The sequence below is a fragment of the Cyphomyrmex costatus genome, unplaced genomic scaffold (assembly GCF_001594065.2).
Source record: "Cyphomyrmex costatus isolate MS0001 unplaced genomic scaffold, Ccosl1.0 scaffold29, whole genome shotgun sequence".
Classification (NCBI taxonomy): Eukaryota; Metazoa; Arthropoda; class Insecta; order Hymenoptera; family Formicidae; genus Cyphomyrmex; species Cyphomyrmex costatus.
Genome location: NW_017277017.1, coordinates 2,392,240 through 2,404,800, shown reverse-complemented (window position 1 = coordinate 2,404,800; position 12,561 = coordinate 2,392,240).

Genomic DNA, 12,561 nt, shown 5'->3' with positions numbered 1-12,561 from the left:
TAACATATTATGTATAAAAAAAAAATGCATTCATGGATTATGAACTGAGGAATAATAAAGAACATAAAATTCCACAGTGCCGAATGACACAAATTAGAAAAAACGAGAAATTACCATAATAAGCATGTATTAAAAAAAAAGAAAGGGAGGAAATTGTCCTACATTTTATGGACACTGCGAGATCTATATCGAGTCGAGATATCGGATTAATCGAAGCGGTGGGAATTTAATTAGGTAAGGATTCCGGCGTTTCATCGTACTACATGGAATTTCAAGAGAGGGGTTGTTCAAGGGATCGAGCGATTCAAGTGTCTCCGCCGTAATGGAGAGGCTCTCTTCCATTAAGCAAACCGGACGTTGATTCAAGTTGGTCTTTTTCTATTTGAGAGACCCGGGGTTACATCGTGGGTCGCCAAACGCGATGAGGGGGGTGGTCGCTCGGTCGGTGACGTGTACACGGGGATGGACGAAAGGGATAAAGGCGGACGACACAATTTCACAGGAAATAGCTCCATTTCACTGAGATTTGTACCGCCATTAAAGTTTGTCCAACTCCCCGTAAGAAGTTCGAGCGGTATTTTCTCGTCCACTTTTCGGCTAAACCGAGAGTCAAGTTGTATTCGTTACTGAAATTCGAACGGCGTTCGATGTTAAGGGATAAATTTCGTGTCGTGATTACACAATAGTACGAGAAGCTTATTGCTTTGGTGATAAATACGTTGAATTTATCCGGACAACTTTTTTTATGACTTCCTTCCCTTATAAAAGTTTAATACTAATACTGGTCAATCAATTATTTGTTTTCAGTGTTAAAAGTACTGTTAACAATGCTTTTAATATTTAAAATAAGCAATTAATGGTGTGTCAGAACCGTTATTTCATATAATAGTTATGTGCACTATTCGCGTAATAATATTTTTATTATTAAAATCATTAAATATCGGGCAGTTGAGAATATTAACAACGTGGTAATTCATGCATAATAATAAATATGTGTGTTTGAAGATTCTACATGATAACTATAAAATAATGGAAGGAATAATTTTTACAATTATGTAAATGTTATCAAAACTGCTGCGTCTTTGTGAAAAAATAATTTTATACACTTACAAAAACATACCGAAGCATTTATACTGATATATATCCTTGTCGTGTTGCACTGTAGTTGTTCTAGTATATTGTATCCTCTCTTTCGTAGCTTTTTTTATTTATCTACAACGCGTGACACTGATGGATGGCCACGGATATATACGATCTCCGTTCGTAAAGAATTAATGTTCCTCTATTCTCTGCATCTTCGAATTACGGTGTGTACGCTATGTAATTATTATCAATCCCCTAATATCGCGCCTATTTATACTATCTGTAAATTAATCTTCTGGAAATGTTGAACGTTATATCGAATTGACCGCAATCGGCGCGGCGGCAATAGATGTAACGTAGTTTTGGAAATAGCTCATTCACAATCGGGGGTATCGATTTCCTCAGTCAACCGAAACGAGTGCTCGGTAGGGATTACAAATGCTGGTGGCGCATTAAATTCGTGTCGCAATGGTGCCACAGTAAACTTGATTAGATTGTAATCCTGACGTTTCAACGCGCGATGCTCATGCAAGGTATTATTACAATTTGCTACGTTACGATACGCGCATTAAAGCCATCATAAAAGAACGTAATGGTTGTCGATTAAACTCATTAACGTTCGCTGTATACGCGTCGCGTTATGAAATCGGTCGTAATCAGAAAATGAGGATTCTCAAGTTCTCTGTAAACACATCGTTTCGATGCAAAAACTTTATCGGACGTAACGGAGTTACGATCGTGTATTAATATTGTCGTTCCTTCACGGATTATACTCGTGCGATCGTATGAGCGAAATTAAGCTATTACGATATTGCGACGTACGTAATATCGTGCTGAATATTCTCGTTATACCTTTCAGAAGCGTAATGAACTACAACGACGAATGTTCAAGCAATTTTTTAGTCAGTTTTCTCTTAGCCATCGCTTTTTCTGTCGCATTTTGTATGCATTAAAGTCTCTTTTTCCTGACTGGACTTATCCACAACCAGAGGCGTACATACACATTCCAACGTAAATGCGATATATGCGCGAAATGATGTTTTTATAAATAAAAGAATCGCATATCATATCACTCGTTGTTTTTCCTCAAATTCAATTCGCCGTGTCGTTCTATGCCGCCACGTCGCGTCGGAACGCGAGCAAGGAAAGCTGCCGTGCCTACCCTACGCGAATTCCTTTATCCTACATTCTGCGGCATACCACACGCATTCGGTAAATCGCGTGACACCTGTAGACAGTTTTCGTGTTCTTGCGGTAACACTTTTGTGTGCACAATCTCTTATTTCGTGAGAGTGAAATTTTTTTGCAAAATCAGCGCACCAAAATTACCCGCCTTTTTCTTTTAAGTACACGCACTACTTTTTGAGAGAGATCGTAAAACTTTCGGTCGTTAACTAAAATTTTATATTTATAAAGCTGTGTTAATAAGGGTCGTTAACAAAAATTATGTTCTAGAAAATTTATTTTACTAAACACTTATATTTAACGAATATAAACGTTATACTCCGCTTTCTAATTATCTTTATTTTAAGTTTATAGTTCTACACTTTTCTCTTGTGATTCAGATATGGTAACCCTATAATTGCACTAGATTTTTTATCATGCACAGTCGATATTTCCCATTTTTTATCTCGGATTTAAATTCGTGTCGACTATCTAATAATCCGGAATATGTAGGAAAAACGTAATTAATCACGAGTAATCGCGCGACTCTCAGTGTTATTATTGGAAATCTCTTATCGTACACGGGTGAGGGGGAGAGCATTATTTTCAAGTGATCAGTGGTGCGAGATTCAACGGATAAGAGATAATCTTGAACGCGATACGGCTCTGTTTTGTTCACATTTTCCCACGTTGCGAAAAAAAACTCGAATGACACGCGAGACAAGTGCGTGCAGAGCGCTCCGATTGTTGCACAGCTGTTTCTTTTCATCGTGCGGGAGCTATTATTTGCGTGGCGGTCAGCCGTAGAGTTTCGTATCGTGTTAAGTGATTGATGTTGAAGGCGTTTTACATAGACCAGAGAGAGACAGAGAGGGAGGAGGAAGGAGAAAGAGGGGGAGATAGGGGGTGGGGGAGAGGAAGAGAGAGAGAAAGAGAGAGAGAGAGAGACCATAAAGCATTGTGGGTAATTACTTGGTCGGTAAACGTTGCGTAAACACTCGCCACCCTGTTTTCTCTCATCTGTTTGGTGCTCTCCTTTTGCGTTGTACCCTCCCCCTCCTTTTCTCCTCAGTTTCCCTTTATCCATCTGCTTTACCGTCCCTATACGATATGTATGAGTGCTCCTTGTATACTCTCTAGCTCGATGAATTTCACTGTCCGTATTTCCCGTTTACCTTGTCTGTCGCATTATGTTCTGAGATACGCGACTTGTGGGGTATGTACAAGGAAGGCCACAAAGAAGGAAGAACAATAGTTCTCTTCGACGCGAGATGTACTTGCATAGAGAGAAATATTTCTTTAAATTTAATAAATGTAGTCATTGGAATAGTCCAACTAAGTCGATTTTTTAAATTAAGAAATATAATTGATTGTATTTCATCTAAATTTTTTTGGGGTTAAACGAAACAACTTTCATTCAAAATTAAATTGTTTGAACGAAATAAAGGTAAATAGGAATTTTGAGTCCAAATAAATCTTTCTCTCTATACGCAACAGAAAGAGTAAATATACAATCATACTTATAATACTTCTTCGCATTTTGATTCATGTTGCTTTTAGGAATATTTTATGTACGTAATATAACTATATATGATTTTTCTTATTTAAGTTTTTATTCTAAGTTTATGTAGGAATTGTACAAATGATCTTCCTCATTTTGATACGTACCTATTCCTATTCTTATTTTAAATATTTATTATAAACTATATTCTATATTTCTATCATAAATGTTAGATTAATTTTTCTTTGTATTAATTCAATCGATCCATATAATTTAATTTATTTGATTAAATATTATTCGGATCTTCGCGGACCTTTAACACTATTTCGATTTAACTGATTGTCGAGCGATTTTTAATGTACTACTCGTGCAGCTGTGACTATGAACACGTTATAAAGTCCATGTGCTAACGACTGTGTAGTGTTTGAAGTGCCAAGTGACTGATAAAATCGTGATGTTTTGCTTTATGCATTGCGCGATCGCTGTATCGCTTCTTTTACGAGTTCGACGTGTGTCATGCGTTGTGATGGTTGGATGCAAATGTATCGTTGACGGTATCGTGTCGAATAACCGACTTCAAAGTGATTCTCTTTTGGTGCACTGAATTGTTGGTATTTCATAGCACTCTCCGCGTTGCAAGTATCAACCGATGGGCGCATAATTGCACCCGAATGTCACTCGCCAGCTAACACACAGCGTTCATTAAAATGCCATAACGTCATCGATCGCGTATACACGACAACATGGAGTGTAGACTAGCTGAGCCAGTATTTTAACTGGTCCCTTGTCGACACGAAACAACCAGGCGCTTCGTAGGGCGGCTTTAAAGGGATTCGATGGGCTTGCTGCGAGCGGTTAATCCTCGTACAGTGCCATGGTTGCGCGAATGCGTATTCAAATGCGTTCGTTAGTTATTACATATTAGCGATCGCTAGATTAATGTGCCCGAATGAAAAGCGGCGATCCATTCAATTAGCGCATCCGTCGGTTAGTGATGATTAATAGCGTCGCGAATGTGTTTATAAACGATTGCATCGGATATGCCGCAAGCATGCCAACGTCGTTGAACCTGAGAAATATCGCGGCGCATGAACGAGTATAACTCAATTAATCTACCCGGTTTTTTATCGATCCCTATGAAAGAGGCAATAAATTGTTCATTGTACTTAGCTAATTTATGTGTGTGTGTGTGTGTGTGTGTGTGTGTGTGTGTGACATCATTCAAGCGAGAAATATCAAATATAATATGTCGGTATAATGAAATAACATCAAATATTATATGAGCATCATACGAAACAATTCTCTCGCAAACATTAATTTTATCCTGTTCAATATGTTTAATCAGTAAATATTTTATAACTATAATAATGTTAAAATAGAGAATATATAATATGTGTGTCAAAGTAAACTTAATTATAATATTATACTTTTAATATTGTGGAAGAAAAGAAACGGAATCAATAATTATGAAAAATTCACGTTCGAATGTGACTTCGTCCCATATTAGAAAAATGACAAAATTGCCAATCACATTTCACAGAGATCTGAATAATTCTTACCCGTAACTTATATTATCATATAGATATGGATAATGTCGTTTTCTTTTCCCCTCAAGATAAATTTGGCACGTACTCTCCCATGAACTCATACACGCGTATGTAAATATTGCGGCTACGCAGCACGAAGCAGCAATTAGTAAAGCACATTTGTAAATCAGCTAAGTAAATCGCGATGCGGCTTGAATCGCAAACGCGAGCAGTGTATAATGCCAACCGACATTTATTGCATGAAGCGGTACGCGACAATGCAAGAAATTACGCACGAACGGGATTTTTAATTTAGTACCAGGAAGCACGGAAAAGGGGAAATCAAAGTATTGCAACAGTAGGATACGGCTACAATATTATTCCATTTGTTGCGATGAAAGCAAAGGTATTTGAGGTTTAATTATATTCTCCCTCACGTTAAATCGAAATGAGCGCCGACACGTGTTTCTGGCCTCGCGGTAACAAGATCTCGATCCATTAATAATCCGTGGAATGTATTCTCAATTGGAATCAACGTGATTGGTGATATTTTATCCGATATACGAGAGCATATCCCCGATACTATGATTCCTTTTATGATCTTCCGCAAAATCGAATCGCCGTGCTATGCTGTTGAACGTCAAAAATAATAAATACCGGAAAAGCGTAAAACTACTTGGATTCCTCCGCTTTCCCTGTTCCACTCGTATCGCGTAACGTCTCGTTTACCGCGCGGTTCACCGCGGTTTTCTTACCCTTTTATTGCCCACCCTCTCTTTTATTTTCTCTATCGATCTCCGCCGACCTCGTAAAATTCCCGGCGTATTACGGCGCCCATTTCGGTCTTCCTCAAAACACTGTCTGTGAAATCGAGCAGGATATTCGACCGTGTTTTACTTTACGTAGCGGCAATTTGGTAACGCTTCGTCGAAAAATGAGCTACCTCTGTCGTCCACACACACACACACACACACACACACACGCGCGCGGCATTATATATTTTAATTAAACTTTCACAAAGTTTGTCAATAGCGAAGGACCCTGCACTAATTATATAGAAAATTAGGTCTCTGTGAAATGAGTTTTCACATATGTTATAGCACATATGTTATAATTATTATTATAAGCCATGTGTATATAGAATTAGTTGATGTATCGAAGATGCTCTTTGAGCACAAGTTCTTTTACACTTTTGATACTCCATCAATATACATAGCTTAAATAATGGATAGTTTTTAAATTTATATCCATTATTTAAGCTATATGTATGTAATATATGTTTTGTTTGCACATTGTAAGCTATAATATAACATATGTGTAAAAGTCAACTTATTTTACTAAAACCTTCCAATTGTAATTAGTGATAAGCAGTTCTTTATCATAGACACCTGACATAGTCAAGTCAATAGTCTAACTGATTGATAAGACGAAGATACATTTAATTTTCGAGCGCAACTAATTTTTCAGTTATTACAATAAATAGAAATATTGCAAACTAAATATTAAAACATAAATATACCGGAATAAAATAAGAAATATCGTCACTGTTCTACTATTCCTGTGTGACAATGCAGCAGCAATAGCATCAGGCTCTATTGAAACACAGCAGTACGTAACGCTAAAGAATAAAGATCAAATCGGACGTTTATTACGCCCGCGGTTACACAGCGATGGTGCAAACATTTCGCAGCACATATCTGAGGCTTTGTCTCGTTGTCACACGGATTCGGTCACAGCACACTGTAGATTGCACTGAGCATCGGATCTGAATTGACGAGGAGTCATTCTATTAGAGTTTTTTACTGGGATTTTTTCTGCGCGAGGAGAGATACGTCTCTCGCGTTTTATTTTCGTTGCCACACTACTCCACCGGGGATGAAGCCTTTCGTTCGCGTGAGCGCTCTTATAACGCTGAGGAATAATTAAATCCTCTTTGCATTTTCGAGTGGCGCGTGTCCGGGCATACAGGTACTTGTATACGTACCAGGCACGGTGCACCTACCGCATAACGATAGCGCTCGAATATATCATACGGCGCGGCGCAACGAGAGTTTACTCGAATTTACACGAAGACGCCGAATTTACATAAAGCACAAGTTGGCCCTTCCGCCATCGCATATAGCTCGCTAGGTGTTTCCGCAATTGCGTCTAAATCACGATGCATTTGTAACGACGAGTTAAACGTAACGACAGCTGCGTTAGTATTTTTATGTAACTGATTAAACGTCCACGCGTTATTCCATTATATAATCTTTATATAATCCCGAAAGGATTGTCACCCTTTGCGATAGACGGTAGAAGAAAAAGGCACATCGTTTGCATGTAAATGCACCAGCGCAGCGTGCCGGCAAGTTACCTTCGTTCACGCTGCGTGACTTGTTCCGGCAGCGGTGCTCGTTACGTCGTTCAAGCTCTATTCGAGCAAGTCGTTTCTGTCAACACACGCGACATATATCGCGCAACATCGGCCGCATAACGATATTCACCTCGGTCGCGTGTCGACCGATCAAATTTTTCAATAGCTCTTGATCGTCGCATACAGTCGTTTTCGTTTGCGGGGGCCGCCGCCGCCGCATCCCTCAAAATGGAATAATTGAATCTATATCGTTCTCATGCACGCTATATACCCGAACTGTCGAGAGCTGTTGCGCGCGAGTATTGTCAAATTCGCGTAAAATGAATTACATCGGCTGGACACTGTGTAGTGTGTTTACCATAATGCACTTTCACAGTCTATCCCGCAGCATTATAATTACATGACAATGACATCGCGGTTCGGTGTCCGAAACCTAATTTTCGCATCGTACGAACACTCATATCCTTCTGTTTTATCACAAGCGTTATGCGTGACAAGTTATAATGTAAAAACTTTCATAACGTGATCGAATTTTCCAGTGGAAAATATTGGAACAAAGTAAAATTGGAACAATATAAAATTTTTTATATAATAATGTCATCAATATTGGATGATTAATAAGGTTCAAATTGTTTCAAAAATAACAGTTGATATTAAAAAGTATAAATAATTAATTTTTATTATTAAGCACACATTTACGTACTAATTAAGTAAACTATATATTCTTTTAAAAAAGAAATGAAAAGAGAAAAGTTTAAGTATACCTAAACTTAGTTTATATTGTAATAAAAATTACAAATCTCAGAAAAGTCACGAAAGAGACTTAAGTATCGTAGTGGTATATCTAAACTAATAATTAATTAACTTTATGAATCGAATTTTTTTTTACATAATGATTATTCTTGACATTTCTAATGATCATACAATACAAAAAAATTGTTTATTAAATAATCGATTGAAGCAAAAATGGCCTTATTGGACCTAACCTTATCCTTTGTTTTAATTCTAACGTTTTAAAGAATATAGATAATCTGTATAGCCACTCAAGATACACCTTTCGTGCCGCAAAGCCGCTGCAATTTCCTACAGATTTTAAAATGCAGATAACAATGCGTGATTTGAAATTGCTATTCGTCTACTGGGAGAGCCACGGCAAATCTCCTCGCGCATCGTCAACTACCGAGCAGCCTTCAGCCGAACGCCGAGTTTCATGTTACATTACTTGCTTTCGCGGTGCCCATCAGGACAGGGGTAGATTTAGATGCTCCTTTGTATATCGACTGGGAATACGATCGTTATATCAAAGCGGGTTTACATTGCGAGAGCGAGCGGCTACGTGAGCCGGATGAAATTGCTGCGACGACGTTCCGCGTCAGTCGATGAACGCGCGAATTCAGATTCAACGATCCAAAGCCGATACTGACGAGTCGTGAACTGTAATGTAGCGCTACGCGTTTCCGTTGTCATCAAAATGGATGACAGACGGTTGATGGTCGATGATTGATGGTCGATAGTCAATGAGCATTGTGATCGACCCAAAGTATCCAAAGTGTGTGGCGCTGATAGAACATAAAACCTTGGAAGTTGAATATACTTTGATCACTGATCGCTTATGGCTCGCTGGTCGTAACATTGGATCGTAAAAAATGTAACTTCAATACGGTACAAGGCGATATCGTGTTTTACATTCGGAAAACTAGCAGTCGCGAGTAAAAGCTTGTATTACTGCGATGTCAACTCGAGTCATGAGATCGGTATTCGATACTATAATTAAAATTGTTTGAGTTGGAAGTATTGTCATGTTAAAACATTTTTTAAATTTAATTTATGTGTACTTTTTAAGTAATTTAAATTAAATAAATAAATATTTAATTTGTTAATTTATTTGAGCTGTTTGTAATTCAATTTTAATTTTTAAATAAATAATTTTTTCACAATTTTTATTATTTTTTCAACATATACATTATTACGTACATCAGATGATGTTAATAGAATTAAATAATTTCAACAAATTTGAAATTTTATATATATTACGCATAATTTGAAGTAATTAATTATTTCAAGTTATATTTTTTTTCATCCGTTTTCTTCCAATTTAAGACAAATTGATTAATCATAAAATGAAATTCACTTTTATATCACGATGGAATTGCAAGATCATAAAAAGATCACTGCAAGAATAATGTTATTGTTGAATATTTCGTTCCAGCGTTCAAACGATATCGTTGACATTTAATATCCGGCGATCAAATAATACTTTTGTGAGATAGTTTAAGCGACACCAATAAAATCTCTTGCCGTCTTTGATCTTTACAGGAAATAAAACAAATCGTAAAAAGAACTGTGTGTTAGAATACATATTTAAAACCCAAATATACACTCCAATGTAATCGATTCTGTCCTTTTTGGTTATGTTTTAAAACGGATTTTTTTTTTAAACGGATCGTGTGTATGTATGGTATTTATAAATTATTATTTTATATTTAAATATTATTTAATAAATCATTTGCGTGATTGTCTATTTTAGCATATATTGCATGAAAAAATTACGTTTACATCCGCTGTATTTACTGGTATTTACTTATTTAAACTAGTATTTATTTATTAAAACTTACGAAAATTCAGGTTATTTCGTTTTTGTGTCAAATGTGATTGTAAGCGGACGTAAGTCATGTCGTTAATCGTGCGTGGACTGTGAACGTTAATACAGAAAGGTGATTACTTCTCATTTTGTGAAAATTTACGAGGGACAGAATCGATTACCATGTACGTATACAAAGATATTTGCAATGTGATAGGATACAATTATATCGTTTTAAATTAGCGTAATAAATATGGTCTTTGTTTCAGTATGAAAGAGAAATGATATTTCTTTTCATTTAATCTCTATTACGTGGCTTTCAAGTGGCTAGCCGATCTCCCTCTCTCCGGTGTCACCGTTCCCTTCGAGAGATAAATTTCACGCAGCCCATGCGTGACAGAATTTATTTCGAGGCAAGCGGAGGGTGCCTCATGCTGATAGGCAACGATTTAAGTCTAGATAGATAGTACTACGGCAACAAGTGCCGACAAAAATACGGGACAGTCGTGTTTTTATGTCCTCTTCTTCCGGAACCGTCATCACCCCTCGTGGCGATTACAAAAGAGACATTTCCGAAGTTGCAGTGAAATAAAAAGAGTAGTAGAATCGGCGCACTTTATTCCGCGTGGTTGACGAACGTGGCATGAAATATTCAGAATACAAATGGCACTCTGAACCCGATCACGAATGCGCTCCGGTTAATAAGAAAGTTCCTAAACTCTAATGCATTTAAATTGGCTCCGTCCTGCGACTTAAGCATTCAATTACGTACATCCTGCGCATCGACGATCGCCGACATTTTCCTTGCTCGCACTTCGCGTGGTGAATCGCCGCGTTGCAACTGCCACGAATCATTAGTAAGAATTTCGTTCAGGGAGATCAATTTAGACCAAAGCGAAATTGATCTTTTGAAGTCCCAGGCATTTATCAAAATGTTTTTCCATTTACGTTTATGTAAAATTGAGATTCGATTTTATTTATTCTAATCTTAATTTAAAAATTTATAAATTGAAAATAGTGGTTCTTAGTAGCATCAACAATGCTTAAAATGATTTGTATTCTATTTACAAGGATTTAATTATAAACAACATTCATTTATATTAAAATAATTGTTTTCTACGACAGTAAAAAAATATAGTCATTTGACAGAGCTGTGCAATGTTAGACGACGGGATTCTCTATAAAGAAAGACGTCTGTTTTATTTTATTACAAATTTCATTCAAGTAGAAATATCTAACTGACTTTACGAATTGCAAAAATTTTTTATAAAAGTAAAATATATACAAAAGAATATTTGATTTCGAAAGAAAATTGAAACAAATTAAAAAATTCATGCTGTAACGATCAAACTGGATCTTGGATGCTTCTAATTTATAATTTCGTGTGAATTTATATACTACGTATGTTATAGATTTTTAATTGCGCGCCGAAATTTTTTCAGACTTACAACACAAACTTTAATAAACTATCGCAGTACTAAGTAAGTCTGAAAAAATTTCGCTCAATTAAGAATCTACATATGTAGTATAAAAATTCATACGAAATAATAAATTAGAAGCATCCAAGATCCAGCTTGATCATTACGGCATGAATTTTTTAATTTGTTTCAATTTTCTTTCGAAATCAAATGTTCTTTTGTATATATTTTACTTTCATAAAAAATGTTTGCAATTTGTAGTCAGTTAGATATTTCTACTTGAATAAAATTTGTAATAAGATAAAACAGACGTCCAGCTTGATCGTTATGGCATGTTCTCATCGGAATTTAATTTAAACTCTTACATGGTACAATAAGATTTGATTAAAACATTCACTTACATTTGACTCAGTTATCACCTGAGATTTGTGTGTGCTTTATGTAAAAGTTTTGTAATTTATATTATATTGAAAATAAGATCGCCTCGGATTACTTGAATGAACAATACTGACAATGAGTTTACAGAACTAACAAAGGAACGATCGGAACTGTGAATTTTAATGAGCTTTGGATGTACTATAGAACATAAAAAAATATTAAACCTATATCTTTTAGCAGTTGATCTCAAGATTTAAAGTTGAAACACTCCTAAGTAGCATGAATGCTTTCTGATAGGTTAAAATTTCTTATTCCCTGTTCCTGTTGCCTGTGCTTTTCATTGTGTTTCCAGTTTAAGTGTTTCGAGAAGTAGGTGTTCGATCTTGCAAGAAATGGCGATGTAATATATTAAATAAAGACAGGTTGAGTGAGATATAGGCTGTGTTCTAAAATTTATTATCAGTACTGAAAATCTATAGTTTATGTCAAGTGTATTATAGATTTTTAGCACTGACAGTAAATTTTTGAAAATAGGCAGGATGTAATGATGTAAG